Genomic DNA, 23,210 nt, shown 5'->3' with positions numbered 1-23,210 from the left:
AGATAAGATGGTAAGATTTAGAGTGTTTATACGGGGTTTCTCTATAGAAACTGTGTGATATGACTAAATGCGTTTGTAGGTTCACTGTCCATTATGTCCTTTGAGACACTTTACTGCACGTGAGTCTGCTAAGGGAGCTGTGATGGTTGAGAATGCAAGTACTGTTTTCTGTTCATACCAAGCCAGATACAAGCGCGACTTCATCTGTGTTTTGATGGCACTCTGTTGGCCCCTGACTTTGTCTAACGGAGTTTAATTCCGTGTCCTTCAGAGTCTCACAAAACTGTTCTGTTTTAGTGGATTCAGTACAATATTTAGCTGAGATGGCTGTAAAATCTGCTTCCAGATCAGACTCAATTTTTTTATCTTCTGTGCTGCTTCTGCCAATGAGGCAATATAGATGATTGTATGTTGGTGGTATGTTGCTGAATGGCAAAGTGAGGTGTCGTCAGTATCTCATACTTTGATCTCTGAAATGTTACTAAGGAGACATAATCCAAATAGGAGGCTTCAGAAGTGCTAGCTGATTGGAATGGGAAAGAGCAGTCGGGCCTCAAGATTCCAGGGATTAACAGATTGCCAGTCAGTCTTTGCTTCTATTCAGCAAAGATTTATGGTGAGCTTTTCCCAAGCTTTCTATCATCTGTTGTATCAAATTAAAAATTAAGACATTATCTGTTCTTTTTATCAGGTTTCTACAATAACAGAAATGGACAACAGCATTTGTTATGCAACTCTTCAGTAACTCCCATGTACGAAGACTTTTCCAAATTCTCCCTTTACCGTACTCCATAGTTTTTTCATGTACAGAGGTAGTTCTTCTGCATGACTATTCTGTTTCTTGGATAAGGACACAGAAGCTGCTTAATATCTTTTTAGACCAGCGAACTGACTGGTTCTGCCCAATTCACAGGAAAAGGGGGGGGGGTAAAAAAGTCACTGCCTTTGTTGATATCAAGTATTCATTCTTCTGCGTTCTAATGGAGTCAACTCCTTCTGTCTAGGGAACTACTTCTACTTGCTTCTTTTTCATCTAGAAGCCTAAGCAATCAGTACAGCAGCCTAATTCTAAGAATGCAGATTTATCAGTTTTGCCATTCAGCGGCAGCTGTCTTTCTAGATCCTTAAAGTGCCCCCACTGACTGGTCACAGATGAGTTTTTATGAAAGATCTGTTTTTGAAATGAGAAAAATCAAAGACTATGCAGACATATGGTATGATGAGTCAACATGTATTAGATCCTGTACTTGGCACATCTTTCCATGTTGACCCCTGCAGATCTTAGACAGGCCAAAAAGATCCCCTCTACGCAGCAGGTGTACAATGAGGCCGCTTTATCCTGACATAAACTATACCATCCATCTTCTAGCATCCGTCTTTTGACACTGCTGCTTTTCCAAAGAACTGTCTTTGAGGGTTTCTTCTGTAGTGCCTTCACTGTTCATTGTGCAGTTTCCTTGAAATTCCTCTCTTTCATGACAGAGGTTGACTCTAGACTCCAACTACTATTATTGCTCCTTCAGCAGCTTGTTGGATTGTATTACTTACTACTACTCTGAGGTTTACAAAAGAATGTAAATGGTTTGCTTCTTTCTTAACCATCATTCTCCATGTGCTTGTTTGTCTGCATACTCTTATCTCTTGCTCCTGATTTTAACAGATCCTTTTCCCAACTAAACCTATTTTATTGCTTCACTACTTTAAATTATCATGTCCATTCCTCTGTTAAGGTAAACAAGCACTTCTAAAAGTAGCTGGAACTCTAAAATATCTGACTAGTATACTTAGTATATTTACTGTCAATCTCTCAGATGCCATTAAGATAGTCCTAGAATAGCGTTTGTGGCAGCCTATGCCAGCAGCGCACATGCACCATGGAAAGGGCATGTTAGATAGCTGCAATATGCCCCTTACAGATTCCTGGAATGACCTGTAGGTTGCCTTGAGGGGTGAAAGGGTTTACAAAAGCCAGGGCACACAACGCTTAACAGTAAACAAACTTAATTCCTCTTCTAAAACACTTATTATATATGATACTATTTATATATATATGGAAATGCTATTAACAGAATTTCAAATCAAAATATAGTAAAGAAAGGGAAACCTTTATAAAGGGGAATAAGGTCGTGGACGGGGATTGATGCCCAGGCTACTGTTCGGCTGTGGCTAGAAGCGAACCGACACGAAACAGAGCTTTGGGGGGGGGGGGGGGGGAATATATCCCCAGGCGGAAGAAGCGGCACTTGCGTGCAGGGCCTCCCGGAATTATCCCTCCGCACGGGGTAATCTCCGTTCCCGGGGTCGGAGCAGCAGCTCCCTAGCGGGACTGCGACACGCGGCTGGGGGGAATAGCCCCATACAAAAGAAGCGGCACCTGTGTGCAGGGCCACCCGGAATGCCGCTCCGGACGGGGCGACGCCTCATTGTAGGAGTGGGGGGGGAGGGGAAATAAGCTTACGTTTAGCGAGACGCGGCGCTCCTCCCCGACGGGAGGGGCAGAGGTGCTGGGGGGGGGGGTCCCCCCGGTGTCCTCGCACGGCGTCCCGGCCGAGGGGGGGCGTTGGTGACAAAGTCCCGCGGAATAATCGCTTCCGCCGCTCCAGCGGGGGCCAGCCGCTGCAGCTGCTCGGCGTCTTCAGCCGGGGAAACGTGCCTACGGGGGGCGGCTGGGTCACTCCAGAGCTCCGACAGGAGCTGCCTCAGCCGCTTCTTCCCTTGGCGCCGTCGGTCTTCGGCGCTCTTCCACCTGTCTTCGTGATTTCAACCTCTTGTTATCTCCAACACGCACACGCGTGGCTTTGCCTGGGGTTTTTATAACTAGGCTAATCGGGTACGCCGTCACCCCAGGGCACTAACCTGACCGAGCACAACGTGCGCTTCCCATCCGGCCCTTTGCGTGCCGGCCGCCTTGCCAACCTTCCAGAAGGTTCCTCGGACTGCCCGCCCGCACCACCTGACCTGGGATGGCCAATCAATTTAAAAGTAGAGTGGCGGGAACCTCTTGGCGTCGTATCCGTTGCGCTCGAGGTTATAGAAAGGGGACGGTGACTGGTGGTTCCCCTTCTAGTCTGTTCCTATGCGGGGGGGGGGGGGGCAATGTTTGCCCCGTAAGTTAATGTAACTTTTGCACCTCTAAGGTTACAACCTAGGTATTTTATCGCCACGTTAAGCTGTTGTGAGTGAATCCGTAGTTCAGGAGTCAAAAATCTGCAAGCTGACATGGGAGAAACTGAAGTTTCTTCAGTTGTGTTTTTTTTTTTTTAAGCAAAACCTTCAAGAACTGTTAACCAATTCTAATGCTATGTTTCACAAAAACTGAAAGCCACGTGTGAAAATGATTTCGGGCAATCTGTTAACGTTACGATTAATTTTGAAGTTAGTGCGGCAGACAAATGAGTTGTGTATTTTTGCTGTCTTCAAGAATAGGGTATGCTGATACGTTCTTTCAGTGCTTTTGTTAAGTGTTTTTTTTTTACTGAATTTTTGAATTTCTGAATGTTAATGAGCTTCTGAAAGCTCATGTGCCTAAAAAACTGTGGTACTGAACACTCTTAATAAGCATACTCTCTGGAGCATGTCTTCTGACAACGAAAACATGACCTAATAGCTTCTACCAAGTACCTACCACTGCAGTACAGCATAATTTTCGTGGACCATAATATTTTAACATCTGGTGTATATTAGTACGTTTCCAGTTTCTGTAGCTAATTCTGGCCCAATTTGTATGTTTATCTCATAGTTTAAGTTTTATATCACAGTTGTATCGTGCCACGTTTAATACAACCATTGATCAATGTGTCAATGGAAAAGTGTTCTGAAAACATGACGTGGCGAACTGTTATTTGAACTGCATTACTTATGGGCTATATACTTTGTATGGAATTTTTGTCTCTAAGCTAATGTTTGTTTTCAGGATTTGACTCTTTGAGTTCACAATTCTTACAATAATTTTTTTAATATACTTTTGAATGCGCAAGAACAATTAATTCCCTGAATTCACTGTCAGGATATTTTTTGTTGTTGTTTAATGATCGTGTTTGACCGCTGAGTTGTTGCAGTGTTTTAGAACTTTAGTTTTAGATCATTAGAGAGGAACGTTTTAAAAATCTTTACAAGTCTCTACGACATGAATGCAGCTGACTTAGAATTTATGTATAATGTTTATTTTAAGAACTCTATGTGGAATAGGACACTATTCAACCTCATTCATCAGAGACATGGTTTTGCATTGTCCTCTTATCCATCACCAGGGGCTATTCACAACTGCTGAATTTTTTTAATGGAGACAATTATGAAAGGTAGCCTGTGTGCTAGCATATGTAACCATCCTTCTTTTTCTAATGGGATAGTAGGTGGCTACTCAGCGCTTCCTCGTGACTTATTCGTCTTGTCCCAGGGTGTTAAGTGCTTTACAGAAGATGGATGTTATTTCCTATCTTGAAGCTGGCAGAGGTAATTAACCTCATTTGGGCTGTTACCTTATCTAACACATACAGCGTATGTTATTGATCTCTTGTGTGGACTAGCTGCAGTGTGGAGTTGAGGAGATTCAGGCACAGAATGGGTAGAACAGGCCTGAAATGACTGTGCATAGCATATAAGAAATAGCTGGAGAAATAGAAGAATATGGGAAATTACCTATACAAATATATAATTATTCTCAAAGCTTACTGAACAACCAGGTTTTTTGTCTCTTATATATTGGCTGCTTAGTGGCTTAACTCTTCTGAAGATCTTTGCTTGCTTTCTTTGATATTTTCATTTGTTCAGCCACCTTCTTCATATTAGACAAATTTGTACGTTGACCTGATTTTTTTTTTTCTATTTTTCTCAGTTGCTGCCTAAACCTAAAACATCTTCATTTCCTCTTTTGGTATATGCAAAGTTTCGTATGTGTTGATACCACTCTTCCTAATGGAAGTGTTCAGAACTGTAACTCAAAAGTGTGAGAGCCCTTTCCGTGGGATTACAAAGCCAGGTTTTTCCCTGCCTGTCTTGCCCATAAGACCTAATCCGGTACACACGCAAACCCAAGCCAGAGGTAACACGATAAGAACATTGCTAGGGATGAAGAGAAGGATGGATGGATGTGTGCGTGGTAAGCTGACAGAAGAATATATGTTGAGGCTGGTGTTGTGTAGGCTGTCTGCAAGGAGAAGCTCTCTTACGCAAGTACTTGCCAAACTTCAGATGCTGCTTGTTTTCTATTGAAGTAGTGAGTCTGCTGTAATAACAAGGAATGTCAGTTCTTATTCCTACTCATTTGATTCCAGCTCGCTTTTTCCTATCATGGGTCTGGCATATAATACTAGCTAGGGTCCTGAGTTCATTTTAAGAGGATACAAAGGATATAATGGACAGGGGCTATGTTTGTACTGAAAAGTAGCGTGGTGCAACAGGGTCTGCAGAGCAAGGTGTTTGGTGCGCAGGCTGGACATTCATGCTCCACGGGTCTCCTGAAGGCTTTACTTACTGTCGCTCTAGTCTTCTCCAATGACCTGAATGCTTGTTTCGGTGGCTGAAGTGCATCTTCTAATTTAGCTTTGTCCAAAAGGAATTTGGTTTGTACATTCCAAGTCTGCTCTGGGAACCAGGATGTGGTTAGGTGGAGGCAGATAAGAGATTAATTTCAAAAGCGTGCTCTTGATTTGAACTAAAATGCTAATATAGATGAATGAATCACCTGAACTAAGCTGTTACTCCTGAACTCTGTTGACAGGTTTCCACTTTTTCTGTCACGTAGTTGTTTACAGACACTTGATACGCTTGAAGACGTGCTGACATTCCTGTATGATTAAATGATTAATTGATTAGCTCTAAATTTACAACAGCTCCCTTCTTAGAATATAAACTGTAATATAAACTTTTTTTTTTCTCTCAGATAATACAAGGATCGAGAGTGTTAGGGTGGGGCAGTTTTCCACTGGGAGTGGTGCTACTACTACTATTTCTACTTTTAGTTTGGACTATAAAAATATATGCTGCGTGTTAATATTCTAAAATATTTACATTTGAACAAGCAGATACTATATACTGGAAATATTCTGGAAATACTTGTATATTGTAAAACCACTGTAAGTATGATGATTGTTACTAAATATGAATCTAGAATGAGTTTTTATTATGTGAATAACAGATATATTCTACCATGTATTATTTTTGGTCATTAGTCTGTGAATGAAAGAAAAAGATAGAATATTTGCAAGTGTAGCAACAGGTAACTTTTGCAGAGTTATACCAAAGTAACTGAGACAAAGAATAGGTACATTTTATACTTGGTCAGATCTTCTAAAGTGTCTCCAGGTTTTAGAGATAGTATGAGGTATGTATTGAAATTCAATAAACACTTCTAAAAACGTCCATAAAGCTCATTTACCAACTGTAAGCTTTTTAAAGCAGACTTGTCAGTTTAAATTCCCTGAAAGTATCATATGTAACGTATGATATAGTTGTGCAGTATAATCTTATCTTTAGTAAATGGATTTGCAGCCTAAGAACTTCTATGAATTGGAACATTTCATTCAGGCTGATTCAAGAAAAAGCGTTTTAAAATGTAAAGGAGATTAAAAACTTGTGTTCTCAGTGATCTTGTGAGCAAATATTTGAATTATGTTCTGTCTAAATGCAAAAGCTGACGTTAGACTGGCAAGCCTAAGCGTTCAGGCTAAAGAAGCCGTTTCAATTTTGTGTATGCAGATAATTTTTAGACTTGGTGTTTAAGTATTTTATTAAGCTAATGACATGAGGAGGGAGAGGAAAAAGGAAAGAAATGAAACGAAGTCAAAGGAAAACAAACTGAACTAGAGTGTCCACCTTGATCAGGAGATGAACCTGGAATCCTATTGATCTGGACCTGACCCCAAACTCAGAGCGGCCAGGTGGTGGCACGTGCTAGATCAGAGGTGCCAACCTGTGGCACGCTGGCCACGTGCAGCTGGCTGGGTCTGGCTCCCCCCCCCCCCCTTTTCATCAGGGGAAAAGGGGCTCTGCTTCATTTTTTGTTAGATGGTATGTGGAGATGGGGCAAAATTTCCCCCTGAAAGATGGTGCCTTGCCTGTTTCACCTCTGCTTCTGGTAGAACGTTATAGAGAATGATCCGTATCTGGCTCCTACTCTTGGGAAGATAAATATAAAACAAAGCATAAATGAAGATGTGGGTCTTAGGAACAGTGGATAAAAGTGAGCAAATTCTAAATCAAAATAAAACTCTTCACAGAAGAAGTTTTTTTTTTTAATATGCTTGCTAATAATTATGTATATACTCAATATGTTTTGTTTGACTTACTTTATATAGTCATTGAAACTTTCTAAACTACCGCATGCTTTGATGGACACTTTTTTCCCTTTTGTTTTTCCCCCAAGTAAGTAGTTTATTAAAAAAAAAATTAACTTTAAACCCCAAGTCTTAAAAACTTTCTTCTCTTAAAGCAATGAATGAATGAAGTAGCAGCAGCTCACTACTTATATATTTTGCTGTGCTTTAAATTTCTAGTCTTCAAGTAATATTCCTCACTTTGATTTTTTTTTTTTTTGCCTTTACTTCTTTTAATAAAGAATATGGATCTGTAGAATTGTTTATTTCTTGAAGTTTTGAATAAAAGCTTGTTTCAGGGATGACTTAACAAGCCCTCTGACTCCTTAATAATCTTTTTAGGATGATAGTAATGCTTCAGCTTCCTCAGATAAAACAAACCAATGAAGTTGACTTTTGCTCTAACTAGAGCATGTTCCGATTTAATGACCTACTGACAGTGCTGTGCACAATACTGTCCTTGGAGAGTCGAGGTCAGGATTGACGGAGACTCACGTTAATGAGTTAAGAGGATCTTCTGGTGACCGTTCAAAGGCAGAAGATGCTCATGGCAACTGGGGGAATATACTTGGAAATTTGTCCATAAATATATCCTGAAAAAACATTTAATATATTTTGTACAGGAGAATATGCTGGGATATACTTTTCTTTTTAGCCTTTCTGTACTGGAATCTCTTTTGCTGTTGGAAGTGTTGCTGAACTGATGTTTATGTTACGTAAGGTCTAACAAAAAAAAGTACCGATAAAGAGAAACTTTAGATAAGTGTTTAGCAATTTATCAAAAACTGAGGATTAACTGTGGTCTGAGCTGTTGCTATCCTTTTTTCTGAAGCAGCGTTGTGTGTTGTTTTGTCCATAGCTCCCCTTGCACCTGTTTCAACTAATGAGTAATATTTTAGTTCAGGTGAGACCTGCAAGGTTTGAAAACCACTGTTCATATGTCAAAAGAAAATTGCATTATATTGCAAAAATATTGAAAAGGCCTAAGGTCAACTGAAAGCTTTAACTTTTCTTAAAAAGTTAAGTGTGATTTGTTTGTTATTTAGCTTGCATGAATTCATCCTCAGAATTATTTTCTTTAAAAGAGAAATTAATGTTATATTCATAAACATTGAATCAATTTTGCATCAGTCTTAGCTGATCGATATCGTTAGAGTTTCAGTTTCTGTGACTGTGTGATTTTATTTATTTATTTATTTTTATAGGAACTTTATCATTTGTTTGCATTTTATAAAATGGCTCGAAGTCCAAAAATCCAGAGGCAAATAAAAACAATACTAAGACTTGTTGTTAGGGGTTTCTTTTGGTCTGATTTCAAAATTCTTGATGAATGCTGCTTTTGGATTGTATTGATCGCTCAGAACCTTTTCTTTCAAGGAACGTTTGGCAAGCGTCCTTTTGTCCAACAAAAATTGAGAACGCTTGTTGCTGTGTTTCTGCTCCTCCTGAGGTTTAGAAGGAGAATTTTTTGTTAATTTGATGCCGGGTCCTTATTTTTATTTGCAGCTAATTTTTTTGAAAAGCAACAACAACCAAGCAAAAGAACATTTAGGAAAAGGAACTTTTTTTCTTTTTTGAAGATACTTGATGTAATTCAGTCATGCGTTCTATATTGCTTATGTCGGTGCATGCCTGTTTTCATGAGCACAGGACTGGGGAGGTGCTTAACAATTCAGTAAAATAGATAAGGTCAAGTAGTCAAGGGAAGTCATTACAGAAATTATTCAAACAAGATTGGTTTCAGCTGTCATCCTGGCTGCACTAAACGTCTTTTTTAAAGTAAATACTTCCCCCTTTAGATCTGTTGTCTCTTCTTTGCACAAAGCAGTGTACTTTTCCTGAATTTGCTGTGCGTTGTCGTTTGATTTAAACAAATCAAAGAAAGCAGTTATTACTATCTTTTTCTTATGTGTCTTTCGAAGGCCTTTTTGTAGCAGTTCTATCTATGGTATGAAATTTACTCTGAGCTTTACTGGCACCTGACTAAGTTGCCCTGGTCACCTCAGTCAACAAGATTATTCTTTTGATGTGTGGGAGGACACAGTTAAAAGACAGTTGAAACAAATGCTGACGGGCCTATTTAATGGCAGGTATATAAGTTGGTAGATGAAATAACAAAAGTTTAGCTTTTAAAATGATTGTCTTTCATTCTGTAGGTGAGTGTACACGGTCGCTGAGAGATGGGGAATTTTTACCATCAGCGGTGTCTGTAGAGGGTGTGCTTCTAGTATATCTCCTTTGGCATATGATTCATGAAATCGGAGGAGCAGCAGAGTGAATCCATCCCTCTCAGTCCGCGTAACTACTCAGCTGCATTGAAGCAATTCAGTGCACTAGTACTAGACCCAATTTCAGCGTGATGATTTGGCTTCTTTCTCCCTTTCCTCTACGTGCTCTCAACATACTGGCTCTCAGCTTTAGTGTATGGCTGTGATTCCAGCTGGTGTCAGGCGCAGACGCTGTGTAGCAGAAGTTCTCGTGTGAACAGGCATAGTTCCTGTTTATACTGCCGTGGTAGAGAGTGCGCGCTTGTTTGGACGCTATTCTGCTTTGTGCTGAAACTGAGTAAGAACAGATCATCAAGTTATTTCACAACACCAGCTTTGGAGGTGCTCCTTTAGCAGACATATGATAACAGCTGTCAAGTCTGACCTGACTTGATTTCTTGATGGACCTTTGTGTAAAGAGAAGGGGAACCATCATGTTCTAGAATTGACACTTATGAAAAATTAACCTTTCTAATTCTTACATACTTCTTTTTTTTAATGTGTAGAACTACACAGTACAGAGATGTCTTAGTTGCAGAGCATGCTTGTTCAGTGCCCAGCTTACATACAGCCTCTGGAGAGTAGTCCTTCAATTGCAGAGTACAGACTTGGGTTTTTGAAAGAGGCCTCTTGCTTTGGTGCTTTAAGGTTTGGGAATTGGTCTCCTGGAGTCCATAAGTGCCTTAGGAATCTATCAGGTAGAACGTGACAAAAATACCATAGCAACAAAGCAGGGATGGGTTTAAAATGGAAGCCATACCTAGGTGTGTGTTCATGCAGAAATATTTATTCCCCGTAACGAATAAAAGGTCATTTTAAATACCAAATTATGTCGTTGCTCTCCTTGTCAACGTTTTCTTTGTGATGTAGGTACATTGCACAGATATTTTTACTAATTTTTGTTTAGTTTGTCTTTTGTTAGGAGTTTCTCACCATTTATTTTTCATAGAGCTGTGAAAATTAAATGTTTCACAAGGGAACACTTGTACTCCTCTTTTGCCATTGACTGTTTTGTGCTTCCTGTAATAACTAGGGACTAGATAAATGTGATGACATTTAAAAAAAAAAAAAAAAGTTGTGCTAGAAGATGTGTTTTAGAATAGTGGAAAATCAGGCCAATTATCTTCCCAAAACATTGTCTTAGCAGATCTTATGCTAACTGTTCAATGAATGGGAAGCTAGTTGTATTTAGCTGAGTATCTGATGGATATAACGTGCAGCTGTGTGTGTATCTGTCATCTAACCCTTCTGATTACTGTTTCACACTCTCCACAAATCATTGCTTTTGGCGTCTAATTTCAATTGAAGGCTTGAAGTTAATTAATTTCAAGCTTGAAGTTATAACTGCTAACAAGTTTAGTGTTTGTAATTTTAAACTTTATTTCGGTGCTTCATTGCTTCAAATTGTTTGACATTTAAATACAGAAGAAATTACAGGCTACAGAAAATCCACAACATAAACCAACACTACTGAAATAGGGACAGTTATACTATGCTTCTGTAAAACCTGCAGCTGGAATAGTTAGGATTCAAAATATGTTTGTTCTTTTCTTGTGTTGTGATATCTCTTCATCCAATTCTAGAAGTAATATTGAAAGTTGCCAACAGTGTTACGATTACTCATGCAGTAAAAGTTCAAAAAAAAAAAAAAGATAAAAGTGAAATGACACCTGTCATAAATGATGCAGTCTGCACTGATGTATCCTTTTTGCTACTAGTAAGACTCTCTCACATCCCCAGCAGGGAGGCCCTGTCCTCATACCCCAGAGGCATGAACGCTGTTATATAAAATTAATATATAAAAACCATATGTTGTAATATATGTAAAATTTACTATATATAATATATATTATATAATTATATATGTATATGTATATATGTAATTATTTCAAAAACAGTATTTGAAGCCTAGTCAGCAAGCATTCATCAATCAATTAAGGTTTGAAAAGTACTATTCTGTTATCTCTGTCTGAGGTTATGCTCAGTACTGACAAGCTGAGGACAAAAGCAAGAGGGAACCAGTTCTGGAAATTCTGTTGTAACCTCTCGTGAAGAAGGTCTGCTGTGGGAGGTGGAAGCAGGAGGAAGGAGTGGTTGCAGTTTGCAAAAGCAGCTTTTTAGACTGAGGCTGCTTCACATAAATTTTTTTTTTCTTTATTATCGTATTGAAAAAGGAACACAAAATCATAAATACTATAAAATGAAATGAACTTCTGTTAGTGTGGTCTTAGAGATGCTAAGAGATATTGGATATGCTTTTTGTGTAGAAAGTTATTTTTTTGGTTTTATTTGTTTTTTGAGGGAAGCCAAAGTTTAACTCTGAAATTATCCAAATGTGGTAACATAGCTAATAGCAGCCGGTGCTTAAGATGTATGGTAGGAGGTAGTTTCCTTCTGGAAGTGTCCTTAACAAGCATATGGTTTGCTAGCTGGGCATCAATTGGTCTAAATGTCTGAAAGACAAAAATAGCTGCTTCCTCTTGAGAACAGGTGTTCATTAGAAATTTGTCTTAAATAGAAAATGAGAAATTTAGGAGTAGGTAACACACTGGATTAGAGCATTTGACTGTTACCCGAGGAAGCTTACGTTAAAACCCTAAACTAGGTAACAAGTGAAAATGAGGTTTATAATGATGTGCAGTGTAAAACTGTCAAGAGTTCATTTCCTTTTTGTCATCTACATTAATATGCATTGTCTATATGCTTTATTTTGTGTCCTACACTTTGGGACCCTGCAGCATTTTTGATTAACTATGGAAGTTGTATAAAAATACACATATATGGTTTCTTGGGCCATATATACACAGACTTTTGTGTGTATATTTACTTCTACAGTAAATCAAATTCAAAAGTAAGTTTATCCTTCGTTCTCGTTGATTTTATGATTAATTCAAAACCTGTGGACAATTTTACTTAGGATTGAAATCTATTTTTGGCAGCAGTGATGAAACAGAAAACATAAAACAATGTAAATAATTCATTAGAAAATACGCATAACCATGTCATTATAGCAGTGGAGGAATGCTTTGTAGGAAGTAAAGCTTAGGTAAAGAGCTCTACTGATAGCAGAAACCTGGTCTGTGATATTCATTTTTTTTAAAACAGTAGGCATAACATAAGATAGTATGTTACTTCTGGGTAATCTTGCAAAACAGTTCGCTCGTATTTGTTTAAATAAGTACTTTTCTAAATGAAATAATAAAAACTATTGCTATAATAGGAACAAAGTAAGTAATAGGACTGCTTCAGTATAGTAGAGTGTGTTCTTTGCTTCCATTATTCATTTATTTATTGTCTGGGCAGCTTTTGGCCATAAAAACAAGTCTCAGTTGAAAACAACGTTGTAAAATGTTAGAGCAATGGAGTGTCTTCCTGCTTCCTGCCAGATTTTTGTGTCATTTCCATTTACTTATAGCAATGGCTGTCAGATGTATCAATAAGAGAACTTTGGGGTTACTGTTGTTAATAGTCTACTGAGTTAAGAACGAATTAGTCAGAATTTCAAATATTTCAAACCAAAACCAATAGTACAAGGAGGATGAATTGGGTAGATTGCCTCTTACTCAAAACAGCAATTCTTACTATTTTTTAACGGCATTTTAATGTTTAAAACTCTATATCGGAAGTATCAGTCCTTGCTATATTGCCTTTTCTAGTTGAATGTTACATCTCTACTTACAGATAAGTGAAATAACAGTGATTTGTGGGTATATATGTCTTATTTTTCCATCAAGTGCTAGCCTGATTTTTTTTCTCAACTCTTAGTTTAAAACAGAGAGGCAGGCCTATTTATAGGCAGCATTTTGGATGACATCTATAGACTAACGTGGGCACTGCTAGCAGATGTTGTCCATCTCATATGATTTCACCCGATACAATATTAAAAGCAGGAGAGATGCGGTATATGTGTTAGTCCAGATAAGAGAGCAATGAAATTACATTTCTTAATGTTTTTCCAGATCAGTGGAGGATATTGTGCTATTTGTAGTATCTTTAAAGGGACTGATTTCAGAGTTGAGATGAAGAGGACCACTGCCAGCTGTGGAAAAAAAAAGGGCACGATTCAAACTGTTAATTGGTGTAGCAGTTCTACAAAAAGCATGCAGTTCACTGCTGAACTCAAAATTGGCTCAACTCCATTAAATTTGATAGAAACTTTCCATGAATGTGCTAAGTATAAACCTATCTGTGTAAAGCTGGATAGCATAAAACCTGGTTTAGTTGTTGATAATTTCTAAATGATTGTGAATGATACCATATGCAAAGTAGTAAACTGGAAGAGTTTGGAATTTTTAAAATATAACATACCCCTCCTCCCCTTTCCCTAGAAGGTTTTCGTTTAGAAAACATTTTCAGACTTCCTGTGAAACCTTCTGAAAACAGTTCTTCCATATTTCTGTAAAACATATGGACCTGGGTGTCTGTATGACTCATGGAGGCTGTAATCACTAAGAATCTATCTGTTATTGATACAGAATCAGAAACATTGAAGTGTTATAAAAATTTTAGAATTCCTAGTGGATATCTAATGTATTGAGTAGAGGTAGAACAGCAGCACAACAAGAGGTGAAAGTAGCAAGCAGTTTTCCTAAAGATAATTCTGGTACTTTGGTTTTTTTTTTTTTTTTTTTTTTAAAAAACATGTCTTTTTGTTACAGTATGTGTATATCTGTATTGAAAAAGGCTAACAATCCACTGAAGGACGATAATGCATTTTATGAGAGATTTCGGAGCTCCGAGCTGTTTTCCTTATAGCCTCTCTCTTCAGTCAACTTCCTGCTTGTGCTTGTCGGACTCTTCTGTAAAGTTTTGCTGTAATAAACTGTTTATCATGCTGGTTGCACTCTGCTACTCTCCTTCCTGTAGTGGTGTCTTGGCTGACCTGATTTTGTTAGACTTTTCTGTCTTTCTTGATTATTTTTTGGCTTTGAGCTCTCTCAAGTACCACCTCTTTTTGGAGAGGTTCCGTTATTCTAAATTCTGGGTTCATTTATTTAGCAATAAAAAATAAACAAATGCCTGATACCAGTAAAGAAAATGGCATGTTTCTTTACTCAGATCCAATGTCTTTTTTTTTTTTTAAATAGATCTGGCTCACATTTTAAAGAGTAGATGTATGTACTTGAAGATGACACTGAAGACAGAAGTTACTCTAACTTCTTCAAGACCGATACTATGAAGCTACACTTCAGTAGCTGTTATTTATCGAAATCATGCTGTTAAATCAAGCTGATAAATGAAAATAGTCTAGTTGTTTGTGCAGTGAAAATGGCTGCTATACCGCTCTTCACCTTATCTTTTGGCCTTTGCTCACCCAAAATTCTGGATTTCATTTTTTCAAAGAAACTTGAAATAGAACATTTTGATGTATGCTGTTACTGGGAATAAAAATCCCTCTGCACGCAGAAAAAGTTGAAAGCTCTTTCTGTATGTGTCAATATCTTTCCTCAATTGGACTTTATATTAGAACTGTGAGCAGGAGGAGATCCTAGTGTGTTTGCTTTTCTAATTTGAAGTGCTGATGCCTGGGAACCAGTTAGATTTCACCAGCAGACCAAGTTTGCACCATTTGCTAAATGGTTGAATGACTTGCACTGCAGTATTCATAACTAAATGCAGCTATCGTAATGATGGGTACTTTCTATCTGCATATATTTGTGTGAATTATTGTTAATACTTATGCTACTGCTTCATAAGATTCTGTGTATCACAACCCCAAAACTATTGACATATTTGAGTAATAATAGAAAAACTGCTGTTACAGAAAATGTGAGAAGTTTTAAGAACTTTATGATAAACACACAAATGGAATTTCATCTTCCCTGTGTAATCAATTGATTGAAGTAGAATTTCTCATGGTTTAGGATAGTATGCAATGTGACAAGGATTTACAGTCTTTTAAGTGAATAATTATAGAAGAAAGACAAAAATAGATTTTCCTATTGAAAAACTAATTTTAAATGGAACTTTAAAATGGGCTCCATTAAGTACATTAAATGATTCTGCTCTGGTTGCTGTGCTGGTCAGACTTCAGTTGGCGTAGTAGGTACTATTTCGAGACGCAGACAAACTGGAGAAATTCCAGAGGATCAGAAGGAGAACAAGAAGTCCAGAAAACAAGACACATAGGTAATGCTGGATTAAGTTGTTTAATTCAGAGTAGAGAAGCCTGAAGGTAGATGTATGTAGAAGTTAAGCAGAAAGAGGAAGGGAATAAGCTGTTTGCGAAATATGCTATGATTAGGTACAGAAGTAATAGGCTTAAGTTGAAGCATGAAAAAGTTAAGTTAGATATTAAAAGAAAAAGAAAAACTTTCTAACAATGTGGATAAGTCAGTGCTAAAATAGATTGCCGAAGAAGATTGTAAACTGCTGTCACTGGGATTATGGAGACCAGATTAGATAACAGTCAGGAATGGTTCCAGTATGGTTGATCCTATCTTGGGATAGGGAGTGTTGTTACACAGTCAATTTAATTTTGGTGGGGGGAGAGGGGAAATCAAGAACCACCTAATACTATACTAGTAGAAGAAAATCCTCAGTTTCATACGTTATTTCCACAGTGATCTTAATTTACAACAAAATAAATCCTAGATTACCTTTAATGTTCCTTTACTACTTTTATTTTCTCTATTTGGTTTGTTTTCCAAGTCTTCATATGTATGTGTCCACATTTGCTTGTTTCTAGTTACTTTTAATTCCTTTAAAAATTCCTTTTAAAGCCTCACAGGCACACATTGAAATATTCTATTCTAAATGACCTGAAAAGATCTATGTCCTATGGTTTTATATGTTATATAGCCTAAATAAGGAAGGAGGTTTTCTTCTTCAAATTTAAGTGAAAATATATTACTTTAAGATGTGTTTTGTAAGTGTACTGCGAGAGGAAGATCTACTTTTTAATGTAATATTCTTTCACTAGTTTTCAGAACGATTACAAAAAAGGAATATACAGTCGCTGCCATTCTCAGAAAGAGGAATGAAAGAAGCAAAATGCCGATTGAAGTTAAACTTTAGATGAATGTTTTGGAGTACTCAGAGATACTGTATCAGTGATAAATGTATTAAAAAAAGAAGAAGAAAATGAATTGTGTCACAGCAAAAGTGTTTATGCTTAAAATGCCAACTATATTTTCATAGGAAAAAAGTTGAAGTATTTTAGTTTTCATTTTACTCTTGCCTTTTTTTCATTATTTCAGAGCCTTTTTTTGTTTAACATGCAAGCAGGAACTGCATATTTGAAATAAGCAATAGGGACACTTTACAAAAAGAACTATTACTTTGTCAATAGATACAGTCGAACCTATTTAAGAGCATATTGGGCATACTTTTGATTAGCTGGCATGCTGCAAGTTCTTGTGAATTTTCTTACTGTTTCTAAATATCACACAGCATTTTTCTTTTAATGCAAAACTATTACAGTGAAATGTAGGAGCATGATTGGCATAGACAGATGTTTTATTAATGTATTCAATATTTATTGCATGTCATTAGCAGTTGAAGCAAAACTTGAACTGCGGTATGTTCAGGATGTTGTTAATACACACGGTGAAAAAATTAACTGACAACGAGGTTCTACGTTAAGTGTATAAATATAGTAAAATCAAATGCAAGTCCTTAGGATCTTTGTCAGGTACTGATCAATGCTTTATGCACTAGTTTATCTGAAGGGCATGAAATACAAGTTTTGTCTTCCCCCTACGTCATTAGAGTTACAATTTTGTCTTGGATTATCTGTTCTCAGTAACCCTTCATTTATGATCATACAGATGTTGATGCTTGCTATTTCATGCAGAGAAATTGTGTTACGTACATGGTGCTGGTGTTGCTGAGAACTCAGAAAAATAGAAAGAACAGTGTTTTCAGTGCTTGCTTTTTTGTGTGAGATATGCAATGGACGTTCCTGGACTTTAGGTGTACTCATGTAGTACATCACTTTCAGTGACTCCTACAGAGCATTTAATTACACCATCATGTATTGCCTAAGAGTTAAAAAGGTTAATTTTAAAGAAAGTGATACAGGCAGAAGACCCATTGCAAATGACGAAGGTCAAGACTATTTAATCTAGAGTAAGAGTATTAGTAATCAGAAGTAATGTGACTGTTTTTATTTATGTTGTGGAAGTGTCCATACGGTGGTAGGTAGTGATTTTATTTGTAGACTGTAGAGACTTTGTTCCACGATGCTTACAGTCTCATGGACAAGCAGTGGCTGCAAAAGTGGAAGGAAGGCTTTTGTATGTAGTGAAAAAGCTTTGTGCCTTACATAACTTCTATGACTTTATTTTTTTTCCATCTCTTCACACTCCATTTCTCTGCTCATGATTATTTGACTAGAAGGGCCCGATAGAAGTGTAGATCTTCAAGAAAGATTTAAGAGACAGTACAGTTGGTGGAGTGTGGATGCTTGATGTGTATGAACGGCAGCATGGAAGAAGCAAAAATAGAATGGCATGTGTATTTGATAGAAGGGATGGCTGGCAAGGAACAGGATTTTGATATACACTTTGCCTAATTGTTATGGAATTTGGCCGGGGGGGGGGGAGGGGGAAGGCTATTTAGAATAGGAAAGGCACAAGTCTTTTGGGGAAATTTTTTTTCCTGAAAAGGAAATCTGCTGCTTTGTGCGTAAAAACTCACGTGTTACAGACTAAGGTACAAATTTACTTCTCTTCCTTACGTACAATGTATCACTAACTGTTAAAAAGGTTAAACTGTTTAACTAGCTCTAATTGTAGAGCTAGTTGTTTCATCTCTAATTAAGTTTTCTGATATTTCTCCAATGATCTTAGTAAGAATTAGGGCTTTATATTTTATTATGTACTTTTTAAATGGATAAATTATGTTAAAGTCATAAAATTGAGCAGAATTCATGGAATTGTTTTTAAATGTCATTTTCTACTATTGAACATGTTCATATTTAATAAACTTGACTTGGGAGTATATATTTAATTTTAGCCAGTAGTATAATAATTTTTATTGTGTCAAATAAATCTTTATATATGACATTCATTAAGGAACCTAGGCAAAATTAGTGGAATGTTGATGTGGGTCGTAAAGTGAAACTTTATGGTTACTCATGCTCAGTTGCCAACTGATTCCTCTAACCTTTACTAAAACACCTTAGCTGATTGCATAGATTTGTTTACTAGATTATTATCAGTAGAAATCTGGCATTAAATGATGTAGAATGAATGAACCACTCCAAAACTTTCTTTTGTTCAACAGTGAATATTTACGATATTATGAATATGCCTTATGCTTTTTTTTTTTCTAATATAGCTATGTTATAATTCATCACTATCTGGTGAACTATCAAGGCAAGTTTGTGCTCTTCTTTCTTTTAGAAGTAATTATGATAAAAATTGGAGCTTCAGAAACTTTTAACTTTTATTTAAAGTCTCTGAAGTGGTAAATATATATAAAGTTCCCAATTTAAATTCTAACTCAATTATATTTACCATTGTATTATAACAGTGGTAATATTCCATTTAAATATAAATTCCTCCTCATTTCTCTTTCAGATGGCCAGTGCTGACTTTAGCCTTTAGCCCTTGCATTTCTCTTATGCTCTTATCTGCTGGATTAAACAAGCTGTAGTACCATAAATCTTTTGTATATGTTCTTACTAACTGGCTTGGGGAGTGGCTAATCTGTTACGGATACTTCTGGATATTAACTCTGTTGTACAGCATCCTGTCTTCTTTCTAGAACTTGGAAGTTCAGTTTAATTGAATATATGGAAGGGAAATGTTCCTTGGTATGTGCTTGTCATTCTGTAGAGATTTTTACTACAACTCTGCCACCTAATAAATCTTGCTGCTTATGTGAATACTGGCCTGCAGTTTAAAATGAAGGTATGCAACGTATGCTATTCTCCTGTGCACACCCTTCAGAAAGTAACAGTCTAGGTGTGGCAAACCTTTGGTGCTTAAGCAGGCCCCGCAAATTGCTCTTGATGTCTACTTTTCCTGAAGGTTTCTCAGACATCAGTAGGAGTGGGATGCTGTCTGTAGGCATTATTCTAGCTATGCCGCTTTCTGTGCTGCTGTCTTAATGGTGGTTGCATGGCCCTTCCTTTGCCAGTGACCAAACACCTCTTTCATGTAGCATAAACAGTTATGTGACAGTAAGTATATGCGCATCGTGTCTGTGCCCAGAGGGTGAATTTATACCTGGACTTGTGACTAAAGCACGTGCGGTCGTTTTGGCCAATGTAGATTTTAATTAGTTGACAGGGTCACTGTCAGTCACAGAGCAAAACCAAGTCCATGAATATTTGGCTTTATATCATGTAGAATATTGCCCTGATATGATTTGCTAAGAGGTTAGGTAAAGGTAATGCTGCTAATCTATGTGCTGTTGGTGAGATTTGGGATTTCGTAACATTTGGAAAGAAAAATGATACACTTGATATAACTCAGGAAACTTAAAGGCATAGCAAAACAGAGGGCTATTGCTTTGTTTTAAATAGAGTAGACCCTTTATCTCACCATTTTCCACAAACATCATTACAAAGCAGTGTCATGCTCTTATAATTATTACTATTTTTTTAGGGAAGTGAAATAGCTTCATCAAAGGTTATCTACTCTTGCTAAAGAAACTATTTATCAAAAAATCATCAGCCTAGTGAAAAGGGAAATTGTTGGCAATTTACTAATGCCAAAGGGCTGGTCTAATAAAAACAGCCCTTATAAGTCACCTTCATTACATTACATAGCTAGCAGGAAGATGGTGGTCATGAATGTGAATAAATGCCAGTGATATTTTGCACTTATTGCAGCAGCATAAATGTTCTGCGTCTTGGCTGTGTAAGACGACTTAACATTTGTGTCTAAACCATATGACAGCAGTAGAATTACATAAGTTATTTTGACTGGAGTTTTATGCAGTACAGCCTTTTCCACACAAAATTTATGAGCTCAAGGTAGTAAAAAAGCCCATACTCAAACATAAGATCTGATCCTGAAATCAGCTTTGCTTGAGGGTCTGCTAGGTTTCTGCTAGACGCTAAGCATTCATACTGGCTTGATCTCAGAATCAGTGATGCATGTCTTTGGTTACTAAATTATAGATTGGTATTACGTTCATCGTTGTCCAAACGTGTAAAACAGCAAGAAATACCTTTATAAGACCTATTTCTCCTGCATATAAACATGAAAGTATATCTTCAGGTAAAGCTGATAGTTCTCAGCAAAAAGAAGTATTGTAGAGTTTAAAAACTGCTTGTATTTCTGCTTTCTTCAAGCAAAAGTATTTTGCAGCCTGGCACTGATTCACACTGGAGTAACTGGCAGGAACGTGGTTCAGCCTTTCCCATTAGTATCATTTGCTCTTTTCCAATGAGCAGCAGGGGAGGCATGGGAGTTACCAGCCATGCCTCATATCTTGCATTGCTTTACTTTTGATGTGCACTAGCATTTGTATAGCACTCATTAAGAACCGTTGCTTCTCAGGAGTGGTGCACCATAGCATTCAGACCAACTCAATGTATTGGATTTTATTAGGGACATTTTCGTTCAGCTGTCAACTGGCTGAAGTATATTTATTTTTACCAGTCTGTCACTCATGTTACCAGCAGCATGTTATCTACTTTTCTGCCATTTTATTCAGACACACAAAATACCTTATCAGTACCCCTTCCATGCCTAAAAAATATTTCAAAGTGCAATCATTTGGACAGCTTCCCGCATTACAGACCTTTAACCAATCTCTTCAAAAAGGAATTAAATCCGAGAGAGGAATCTCCATTCGAACTACCAGCTATTAGAGCAGAGGGGCTTGTAGTATGCCTAACCAACTGCCTAGCAAGAATAAGCTTCAGTTTAAGGAGTTTGTGTTTTTACTTCATTTCTACACGTTTATGGTTTTGTGTTTGGAACTATAGACCTCTACTGAAAAGTATGCAATTAGTGTTTGATCTGAGTTAAAGTGTCAATAATTAATTTTGAGTAGACATGATAGTTAATTTTTTTTTTGATTGGTATAGACTGGGATACAGCTTTAAAGGTAGTAAGATAGCAGATATTAAATTCCAGGTCAGCTAGATTCCAAGAAAATTTAGCTGTGATTTGGTAGGCTTGCTCGGCATTCCCTCTGAGCTACTTATACCAAGTCTACTGTTTTGTAAAGAAAATTATTCTAATTATTCAGTGATACTTACTCTGAGTCATGCTGCAGGGAAAGAAACTAGCATTTCTGAGTGTGTATTTATATAATTAGTCATCATTGTTCTAACGTTTTAAAGAGTAGGATGGTCACTTTTCCCAGTAGAGGGTGATCACCAGAGGAGTGTATTGAGGCCTGAACTGCAGAACACATTCATAAATGATGTGGAAAATGTGGTGAATAGTGAAGTTACAGTGTGCTGAAGATATTTAACTATTTCAGAAGGCCATTATAGTAGTAGATGATAGAATTTCCTCTGCTGTTTTATCACTCAGTAGAGATTAATGTGAAGTAATGTGACATGAAAGGGAAAAAGATTCCTAATTTTACATATGTCGTAATGGATCATGAACTGTCTGTTACCATGCAGAAAAGAGAGTTATTGCAGCCAGTTCTGTTACAAATTTCAGCTTAGTAGTGATTGATAAGAGCAAATCAAATGTTAGGAAGGGAATGGAGACCAAAATGGAAATAATCATTATGTTACTGGACAGATTCTTGGTTCACTTGCAGCTTGAATCCTACGTGCTCATCTCTCTGTTGCATCTCAGAAAGGCTGCAGGAGAAGTAGAAAAGATGCATTAAATAAAGGCAGTGGGGTTGATCACAGTTAGTTATTCCATGTAAGAACAGCTGAGTGAGCTAGAATTTTTCAGGTTGGAATGTGGGCAGTGGGTAGAAGGGAGAGACGCGGTGCAGATCATTACATTTTCAGTGGGACAGAGAATGTGAACAGAGTGCTGTTGTTCCCCATTGCTTCCACTGTCAGACCTGAGGATGTCACGTGAAATTGTCGGGAGGTGCGCTAAAAGTAAAAACAATGAGATACCTTCATATGACATGTGAAATTCCTTGCTGCAGGAAATTCTGGATGCTTAAAGTTTACATGGATTTACATAAACAAATTCCTAGAAGAAGCGTTAACCCCAAATTAGTACAGAGACGCAACCTCTGGCTGAAACTGTCCCTGAGCTATAAGTCATTGAACGTATTGTAACGTTTTGGGGAGTATCTGTATCTACTTAAATTCCTCCCTGGAGCTGTAGGCCACTGTCAGAAACAGGATACTGGGATATGTGGGCATGTTGATCTGACCTTGTACAGCTGTTTGTATTCATTTTATTTAGTTTGTGTATTGTCCAGTGTTAGTCTGATTTCCCTCATCTCATCATCACTGACCAGGAATAAAAAAGGGAGAGCCTGGCGGATTTTGCTTGTTTAGATTTATAAGGTATCCATTTATTTCATTAGATATAGAACAGTTTCCGTGCTGCTGCTGCGGTCTACTTTTCAGAAGTAAGATGTAAATCAATGGCAAAAAACAAAGCAAACCAAAACAAACTCCTAAAACAAACATTTCCTCCCCTACAGCTTTGCATTTGTTTGGATCTATTTCATGTAAAGGAAAATTTAAATTATGAGTAGTTGTTTACTACTGAGGTAGAAAAATTACATGTATTAT

The 23,210-nt window shown here is 37.4% G+C and overlaps 1 protein-coding gene across 4 annotated transcripts in view; it reads left to right on the top strand.

Annotated features, from left to right (window-relative positions):
- The window catches only part of ATRNL1 (attractin like 1), a 542,042-nt gene that overhangs the window by 26,106 nt on the left and 492,726 nt on the right, over nucleotides 1-23,210 (top strand). The window lies entirely within an intron of this gene.

The sequence above is a fragment of the Struthio camelus genome, chromosome 7, assembly GCF_040807025.1.
Source record: "Struthio camelus isolate bStrCam1 chromosome 7, bStrCam1.hap1, whole genome shotgun sequence".
NCBI lineage: Eukaryota > Metazoa > Chordata > Aves > Struthioniformes > Struthionidae > Struthio > Struthio camelus.
The sequence above is the reverse complement of the archived record's forward strand: the minus strand, read 5'-3'. Positions and strand labels throughout refer to the sequence as shown.